The sequence below is a fragment of the Lipotes vexillifer genome, unplaced genomic scaffold (assembly GCF_000442215.2).
Source record: "Lipotes vexillifer unplaced genomic scaffold, Lipotes_vexillifer_v1.1 scaffold1545, whole genome shotgun sequence".
In the NCBI taxonomy this organism is placed as follows: Eukaryota; Metazoa; Chordata; class Mammalia; order Artiodactyla; family Lipotidae; genus Lipotes; species Lipotes vexillifer.
Window position 1 is genome coordinate 148,454 of NW_006789763.1, and position 10,398 is coordinate 158,851.

Below are 10,398 nucleotides of genomic sequence, written 5' to 3' on the forward strand. Positions count from 1 at the left end.
AAAAATTATTTCTCCAGAATTCCCCAGGTGTATCTAACTAAAGACTTGAAACTCGTTAGTGGTGACCTTATATGTTTCAAAATATCTAAAATTACAATGAGAATCTATAAACTCTTTACCAGAGTTATATATTAAACAATTGCATAGCCTTAGACTATTTACTATCTGAACAAGAAGAAATATACATTATTGTTAATACATCATGTTTTGCTGATATAAATAACTCAGAAAAATCAGGAACCAATTAAAAATTATGCAAAACAGGGCTTCCCTCGTGGCGCAGTGGTTGAGAGTCCACCTGCTGATGCAGCGGACGCCGGTTCGTGCCCCGGTCCGGAGGATCCCACATGCCGTGGAGCGGCTAGGCCCGTGAGCCATGGCCGCTAGGCTTGCGCGTCCGGAGCCTGTGCTCCGCAACGGGGGAGGCCACAACAGTGAGAGGCCCGCGTACCGCCAAAAAAAAAAAAAAAAAATGCAAAACAATGCAGATTGACTTTGAAAAGTAAAAAAATGAATCCAATTATAACCCATTTGATATATTTTTTAACATCTTTATTGGAGTATAATTGCTTTACACTGGTGTGTTAGTTTCTGCTTTATAAGATAGTGAATCAGCTACACATTTACATATATCTCCATATCTCCTCCCTCTTGCGTCTCCCTCCCTCCCACCCTCCCTATCCCACCCCTCTAGGTGGGCACAAAGCACCAAGCTGATCTCCCTGTGCTATGCAGCTGCTTCCTACTAGCTATCCATTCTACATTTGGTAGTATATATAAGTCCATGCCACTCTCTCACTTCATCCCAGCTTACCCTTCCCCCTCTCCATGTCCTCAAGTCCATTCTCTATGTCTGCATCTTTATTCCTGTCCTGCCCCTAGGTTCTTCATAACCATTTTTTCTTTTAGATTCGTATATATGTGTTAGCATACAGTATTTGTTTTTCTCTTTCTGACTTACCTCACTCTGTATGACAGACTCTAGGTCCATCCACCTCACTACAAATAACTCAATTTCGTTTCTTTTTATAGCTGAGTAATATTCCAATGTATATATGTGCCACATCTTCTTTATCCATTCATCTGTTGATGGACACTTAGGTTGTTTCCATGTCCTGGCTATCGTAAATAGAGCTGCAATGAACATTGTGGTACATGACTCTCTTTGAATTATGGTTTTCTCGGGATATATGCCCAGGAGTGGGATTGCTGGGTCGTATGGTAGTTCCCCATTTGATATTTTAGTTGTTTAAATTTGGGCAAATGTACACCTTGGCTTTGGAGTATTTTTTAAAACACTTGATATTATCCTCCTATTAACCATATTAATAATATCCCTTTTGTGTTGTATTTTCTCATGTGTCATCAGTGCTTTGCAGCAGTCATTGACTAATCAAATGATCTCCATGTGAATTGAACAACAAAAACTACATGAACAAGAATCATCAGAAGAACCTACTGAGATTCTGGTTCATGATCTCCAGATGTCCACAGAGGGAAGTTAAAAAAAGAAAGTGTAATAAGTTAAGAAAAATAGTGTAAGAAGTTAAATTTAAAGAGTGTAGATATTTTAGAGTGTTTTAGAATGTTTTTGAACTTAATTGACTACCAGTTTAAAACAAGTAGGTTGATTCAAAATGAATCACATGGTTACCACAAATCAAAAGCCTACAATAGATACTCAAAAACTAGAGAGAAAGGAACTCAAGCATACTACTACTAAAGAAAATAATCAAACCACAAGGGAAGAAACTAAAAGAAGAAGAAAAGGTCATTACAGAACTACAGAAACAACTAAAACACAAGTAACAAAATTGCAATAAGTACATACCTAACAATAATCACTCTAAATGTCAATGGACTAAATATTCCAATCAAAAGACATAGAGTTGATGATTGGATAAAAACCAAAACCCATCTATAGGCTGCTTACAAGAGACCCACTTAAGAACTAAAGACACACACAGACTAAAAGTGAGGTGATGGGGAAAATTATCTTATTCAAATGGAAATGACAAGAAAGTGGGGAGAGCAATATTCATATAAGACAAAATAGACTTTAAAACAAAGTCTCTAACAAAACACAAAGAAGGGCATTATAAAATGATAGAGGGGTCCTTATAAGAAGAGGATATAACACTTATTAACATATTTGCACCTAATATAGGAGCACCTAAATATAAAGCAAACATTGACAGACATAAAGGGAGAAATTGCCAATAGTACAATAATAGTAGGAGACTTTAACTCCCCACTTATGGGACTTCTCTGGTGGTGCAGTGGTTAAGAATCCGCCTGCCAATGCAGGGGATACAGGTTTGAGCCCTGGTCCAAGAAGATCCCACGTGCTGCAGAGCAACTAAGCCTGTGCACCACAGCTACTGAGCCTGCACTCTAGACACTGCAAGCCACAGCTACTGAGCCCATGTGCCACAACTACTGAAGCCCGCATGCCTAGACCCCATGCCCTGCAACAAGAGAAGTCACCTCAATGAGAAGCCCACACACCAACAGATAGTAGCCCCGGCTCACTGCAACTAGAGAAACCCCACGTTCAGCAACGAAGACCCAACACAGACAAAAATAAATAAATAAATAAAATTTTTTTTAAAAAAAACACCCCACTTACTTCAATGGGCAGATCATCCAGATAGAAAATTGATAAGGAAACTGTGGTCTTGAATGACATATTAGACCAATAGGACTTAATAGATATCTACAAACATTCCACCCAAAGAGAGCAGATACACATTCTTTTCAAGTACACATGGAATGATCTCCAAGATAGATCACATGCTAGGCCACAAAAGAAGTCTCAACAAATTTAAGAGGATAGAAATTATAACAAGCATTTTTTTCTGACCACAATGGTATGAAACTAGAAATCATTACAGGAAGAAAAATGGGAAAAACACAACATGTGGAGACTAAACAGCATACTACTAAAAAATCAATGGGTCAATGAAAAAAATCAAAGAAATCAGAAAATACCTTGAGAGTCTCTTCAATAAGCAGTGCTGAGAAAATTGGACAGCTACATGTAAAAGAATGAAATTAGAAGATTTTCTACACCATATACAAAAATAAATTCAAAATGGTTGAAGACCTAAATGTAAGACAGAAACCATAAAACTCCTAGAAGAAAACATAGGCGGAACACTCTTTGACATAAATCACAGCAATATTTTTGGATATGTCCCCTAAGGCAAAGGAAACAAAAGTACAAATAAACAAATGGGACCTAATTAAACTGAAAATCTTTTGCACAGGAAAGGAAGCCATTGGCAAAATGAAAGACAGCTTACTGAATGGGAAAAAATATTTGCAAATGATATGACTGATAAGAGGCTAATATCCAAAAATATATAAACAGCTCATACAACTTAATATCAAAAAAACAAACAACCCAACTTAAAAATGGGCAGAAGACCTAATAGACATTTTTCCAAAGAAGATATACAGATGGCCAATATTGCTAATCATTAGAGAAAGACAAATCAAAACCACAATGGCTACCACCTCACACCTGTCAAAATGGCTGTCATCAAAAAGTCTACAAAGAACAAATGTTGGCAAGGATATGGAGAAAAGGGAACCCTAGTACACTGTTGGTATGAATGTAAATTGGTGCAACCACTATGGAAAATAGTATGGAGGTTTCTCAAAAACTAAAAATAGAACTACCATGTGACCCAGCAATTCCACTCCTGGGTATGTATCTGAAGAAAATGAAAACACTAATTTAAAAAGATATCTGCACCCCAGTGTCCACAGCAGCATTATTTACAATAGCCAAGATATGAAAGCAACCTAAATGTCTACTAACAGATGAATAGATTAAAAAAAATGTGATATATATATATATATGTATATGGTATTTATAGTACTTATTATATATATCTAGTGTATAGTGTATATATATATATATATATATATATATACATATATATACGTGTATATAGATAAATAGATAGCACAGAATATTACTCTGCCATAAAAATAGAATGAAATTCTCTCATTTGCAACAACATGAATGGACCTAGAGGGTATTATGCTTAGTGAAATAAGTCAGACAGAGAAAGACAAATACTGTATGTTGTGACTTATACCTGGAAACTAAAAGATGAATCAAATTAATATAATAAAACAGAAAGAGACTCACAGATACAGAGAACAAGCTAGTGGTTACCAGTGGGGAGAGGGAATGGGGGAGGGGCAAGATAGGGGGAAGGGATGAAGAGGTCCAAACTACTGTGTTAAATAAATAAGCTACAAGGGTATATTGTACAGTGCAGGGAAATATAGCCATTATTTTCTAATAACTTTAAATGAATTATAATCTATAAAAATAATGAATCACCACGTTGTACATCTGACACTAGTGCAATATTTAAATCAACTATCCTTCAATTTTTTAAAAAGACCCATAGTTATGTAACCAAAATTTAAAACTGTCCTGATTCCAGAAATTCTGACTCTGATTTTGAGCAAAACTCAAGCTTATTCATGTCAGAATGACATTACAGCTTTCAAGCTAATCAGCTACAATCAAGTAAGCTCATGTAATGAAAAGAGATGTAAGCTTCTGGAAAGCAAGCACAATAGAAAACAATGAGTGTACTTGCAGGTTCATGCTTTATAAGCTATCTGTAACTACTGAGAGTCAAGTTTCTTAGCCATTTCAATTTGGATGTTTCCCTGTTTCCAAAAACTTTGCTTCTCACTCAATAAAATATTCATATAAAGAAAAATTCACTGAATTTACTTTTGATAGTAGACATACCTGGGATTAGAAAGACACCTCAGGTTAGTATAGATACATCAGGTGAAGGAGGGAGACACCACAGATCAGGGCAGTTAAACATGCAGAACAAAGGAGACATCCTACAATAAGGTGGACATCCCTGGGGAACTAGGGAGACATCACAGGTGAGAGGTAAGACACAGAGGAAATAGAGAGACATCTAAGGTCAAGGTAGACACACCAAGGGAATTAAGGGAACAACTCGGGTCAGAGTAGACATAACTGGGGAATAACAGACATCCCAAGTCAGGGTTGACAAGCTGGGAGAATTAGCAAGACATTAAAGGTTAGGGGAGACACACCTGGGAAATTACTGTGACATCCCAGGTCAAGATAGAAACTCATATGGAATAAGGGAGACATCCCACATCAGTGTAAACACATGTTGGGAAATAGGGAGATATACCAGTTCAGTGTAGACGTACCTGAGGAATTAGGTGAGACATTGTTGATAATACAACTGGGGAATAAAGGAGACTTCCCAGGCCAGTGTAGACACATCTGGGGATTTAGAGAGACATGTGAGGTTAGAATAGAGACATATGGGGAAGAAAACAAATGACACATGCCAGGTAAGGGTAGACACACCTGGTGAACTAGAGAGATAATCCAGCTCAGAATAGTTACACTTGGGGAGTTAGGGTGACATCCCTGGTTATGATTGACATTTCAGTGGAACAGAGAAGACATTCCTTGTTGGGGAAGACACACTTGGGGAAATAAAAAGACATCATGGGTCATAGAAGACAAATCTGTGGAATCAGACATCCTAGATTACTGCTGACACACAAGCATATTTAGGCAGGCATCAAAATTAGGATAGACGCACCTGAAAATTTGGTGAAACATTCCAGTTCTGCGTAGACACACCTGAAGAATTAGGGAGCCATTCCAGGTCAGGGTAGAAGCACCTGGGGAATTAGAGAGTCTTCCTTGTCAGTGTAGACATATCTAGGGCATTAATGAAACACTCTAGGTCAGACAGATATTAGATATCCCAGGTGAGTATAGACACGCCAGGGTAATTAGAGAGATGAACCAGAATCGCGGTGAGAGGTAAATGGGCCCCTGGGCAGGGAAGCTGGTGTCCATCAAGCAGAGTAAATTGGAGCTTTGTTTTCCCCGGACACTCCAAGAATAAAGTTAATGGCAGGAGCTGAGCCCTGCTGGAGTAAGGAGATGAGACGACCACATCTGCCACTCCTGAGCTCAAGGAAACCTCCCTACATGCGCAGGAAGCGTCCTCAGGGGTCAAAAGGAGAGGGAGCGCCATCCCGTAATAGGCGTTGTCAAGCCTCCCACAGGCCTCTGTGCTGGACCCTTCTTGGCAAAACTATGCACACGCATATTGGGAGAGCCCTAGGACATGTCAGTTGTGGAAAAGAAACAAGATAACTGGTCAAAGGTACACAAAGACCCAGAAGAACTGCCCCTACATGAATGAGTTAGCCACCTCTTTACTGCACTCCTCCTCATTAGGGAGGACGCCCACAGCACTTCTCTGCCTTGCTTCTGTCCTAAATAAACTGTTTCTCTGTGTGCTCTCCCACATGTTGTGCTATGTCTCTGATAATAACTTTTGTAGCTGTTTTTGCAGTTTTTGCCTCTTTGAGAAATGCATTTTTCAAATGGGGCAAGAGCCAGTGCAACTTGGTCTCTAGCCTCTAGTCCCTGGTGGACCAGTGGCTAGGATTCCTGGTTTTCAATCAGGCTATCCAGGTTCAATTCCTGGGCAGGAAACTAAGATCCTGTTTCAAGACCATTCGCTGCTGTCTCTCCAAAAACAGAATCAGGGTTGACACATCTGGCAAAACAGGGAATCATCCCAGGCCAGTGAAGACATACCTGGGATAAGACATCCCAAGCCAGACTAGACACACCCTTGCTATTAGGGAGACACCCAAGGTTACTACAGAAATACCTGGGTAATAAGGGATACATCCAAGTTCAAGACAGACACACCTAGTGACTAGAGAAAAATCCCAGGTCAAAGTAGAAACACCTTGTGAATTAGGGAGACATCCCAAGTCAGTATTCTCAAAACTAGGGTATTGGGGGACACTCCAGGTCAGTGTCGATATACCTGGAGAACTTGAAAGATGTGATACGTTCAAGTAGATGAACCTGGGGGATTAAGGAGAGACCCCCCCCCCATTAAGTATAGACCCCCCCTAGGGAATAGGGGGACATGCTGGGTAAGAGTAGACACACCTGGGGAATTACAGAAATATCCAGGGCTAGTACAGACACACCTGAGCAATTATGGAAACATCCCAGGTCAGGATAGACACACCTGGGGAATTTGGGATATATCCTAAGTCAGGGTAAAGACACTTATTGAATTAGGAGACATCCCAGGTTACAGTAGAGACACATGGTGAATAAGAAAGACATCTCAAATTAGAGTAGGCAGACATGTAGAAATAGGGAGAAATCAAGACGAGAGTGGAAATTATAGAGACAGTACAGGTCACTGTACACCTTAGAAATTATGGAGACACACCAGGTCAAGGTAGACATTACTGGAAAATTAGACAGTGTACCATGTCATAACAGACACCTGAGAAATTAGGTGTACATCCTAGATCAGTGTAGACACACTAGAGATTTAGGAGGTCATCTAGGGCTAGTGGAGACACACCTGGAAAACTGAGACACTCCAGATCAATATAGACACACCTGGGTAAGTAAGGAGAGCAACAAATTCAAATAAGCCATACCTGGGGAATACAGAGATCTCCCAGGTAAAAGAAGAAACATTTGGAAAATTAGGGAGACATCACAGTTCAGAGTAGACACACCTAGACAAAGAGGGTAAAACCCTAGGTCACAATAGTCACGCCAGGCGAGTTAGGGACACATCTCAAGTCAGCTTAGATTCATTAGGGAATTAAGTATATTTATCCCAGGCCAGTAGTTACACAACTGGGGCACTGTTGAGAAGACCAGAGCAGGGAAGACACACCTGGGGGATAAGGGCATTATCCTAGTTTGAATAGACACACCCAGAGAATTAGAGCAACATTCCAGCTAAGAGTTGTAAATCAAAACACCTAGAGAGATATCACAGGACAAGTCTGACACACTGGAAAACCAAGGAGACATTCCATTTCAGGGTAGACACATCTTTACAAATAGAGGGGAAAAAACAGGTTAGAGCAGAAACACCTGGGGACTTATGTAGATATCCCAGGTCAGAAAGGATACACCAGAGAGACATCCCAGATCAGCATAGACTCACCTGAGGAATTAGGGAACCATCTGAGGTCAGTGTAAACACACCTTTGGATCTATAAAGATACATCATGACACAGCAGACACACCTAGGAAACAAGGGGACATCCCAGTGTACCCATATCTCGAAATATGAGATATCCAGATCGCAGATGGCACACCTGGAGATTTAAGGGAGATGATAGCCCAGATCACTACAGACACACGTCGGGAAAAAGGGTTAACATCCCAGGTTAGGGTAGACACTCTTGGGGAATTAGACATTCTAAATCAGAGTAGACTGGGAGAATTTGAGAAACACCCAGGTCAAAGAAGACACATCTGGGGAAATAGGTAGAATTTCAGACTAGAATGGACACAACTGGGGAGATACGGAGACAAGTCAGTATATACACTCCTGAGGGAATTAAAAGACATTATATGTCACTAGACTCACTGGAGAACTAGGGAGACATCCAAAGTCATAGTTAGATGGAGAATTAGGGTCACATCCTAGGTCACAGCAGACATATTTGGGGGAAACGGAGATATCTCATGTCAGCGTAGACACTATTGAGAAATAAGGATACATGCCAGTCAGAGAAGACGCACTTAGTGAATCGGGGAGACAAATAATGTCAGGGTTGACACACCTGGGGAATGAGGAAGACATCTCAAGACAGGGTAAATCGAACCGGGGAACTAGAGAGAGATCCCGGGTCAGGGTAGGCGCATACGGTTTCTTATGTAGACATACCTGGTCAGGGTTGACAACCTAAGATATTAGGCAGACATCAATAAACATCCCCGCTAAATATAGACACTCAAGGAATTCAGGAGTTACCCAAGTTCAGTGTGGGCACAACTGGAGAATTAGGGAAACATCTTTGGTCAGTGTAGATATTACAGAGGTTTTAGGGAGCCATTCCAGGTCAAGTAAACACACTGGGGAACTAGAGACTTACCAGTTCAGAGTAGACACACCTGGGGAATTAAGAAGACAGCAAAGGTCAATATAGACACCCTTAAACAATTAAGATACATCCCAGGTCTGGGTAAGCACATCTGGGGAATTAGGGAGACATGCAAGGGCAGTGTAGGTAAAACTGGATTATTAGGGAGGCATCCAAGGTCACAGTAGAAACACCTGGGGAATCATGGAAGCACCCTAGGTTGGGTTGACACACCTGGGGAACTAGAGAGGCATCCCAGGAAGAGTAAAGCAGTTGGGGAATTAAGGAGAAATTTCAGGTTAGAGTAGACGCTTCTGGGGAAATAGGGAGGCGTCCCAGGTAAGCTTAGACATACTTGGGTGATTTGGGAGAAATCTTATTCAGGGGAGACAAAGGGTGATATTAGGGTGACATCCCAGATCAAAGTAGACACATGTGGGGAATTAGGGCAGAGGCCACAGGTCAGGGTAGACACACATGGGTAATTAGGGAGACATCCCAGGCTAGAGCAGACACCTCAGGAATAAGGGGGAGATCCCAAAGCAGAGTCTTCACACCTAGGAAATAAGGAAGATGTCCCAGGACAGTGTGGACACACTTTTTCTGCTTCGTCCTGTACTGCTCCCTGTGCACATGGGGTTTAAATTCTCCTCAGATAGACTGTCCTTTTTAAGGGTAACATCTGGTCGTTCGGGATCTTTGAAACATCTGGAAGTCTGTCATGGCTAGAGGATCTAATCTCAAAACACTGCAGTTGAGAAAGCTTCAGGAGACGAATACCATAAGCTGCGTCTTCACCTCCTTTACTCATGGGACCAGCTCATTACAGTATGCGCAGTTGTCATGGTAACAGGTGCCAGACAGGAGGCAAAAATTTCAAAAAGCTTGGAGAAGATAGTTTTATAAGTTACTCCTGGCTGCCAGTGACTTAAACCTGATTCTTTCTCGCTTAAGCAGCAAACAGGGTTTGTTGTTTCTGTTTTTGTTTTTGTTTTGCTTGCATTTTTGAAAAGGCTATGTTAGTACCAATTCCGGGCAGAGCTGCAGTCAGGGCTCAGTAGTGTCATCAGGACCACAGTCTCTAGCACATAGTTCTGCCTTCCTGATTAAAGTCATTGTCAAGCTTCACATGTCATCCCCTGAAAGGTTCAAACTCAGATCATCATTAATGTCAGTAGGCCCAGACTTTAAACAAAAAAATTACCAGTCATTTTATGAAAAATATCACACAAAGTACTGAAACAAGAAGTTCAGTGACATACTGTTTTCCACAGTGACTGCACCAATTTACATTCCCACCAACAGTGTAGGAGGTTCCCTTTTCCCCGCATCCTCACCGTAGCTGGTTAATTTTAGTGAACAGAGAGTTAACCCCACAGAGCAATAAAGCCTCGACCTCCCCCCAGACAGAGGCTCTCCTCAGCAGGA

The 10,398-nt window shown here is 40.9% G+C and overlaps 1 pseudogene; it reads left to right on the forward strand.

Annotated features, from left to right (window-relative positions):
- LOC103076840 (zinc transporter 9-like) overlaps positions 1-10,398 on the forward strand; it is a 35,090-nt pseudogene that overhangs the window by 23,854 nt on the left and 838 nt on the right.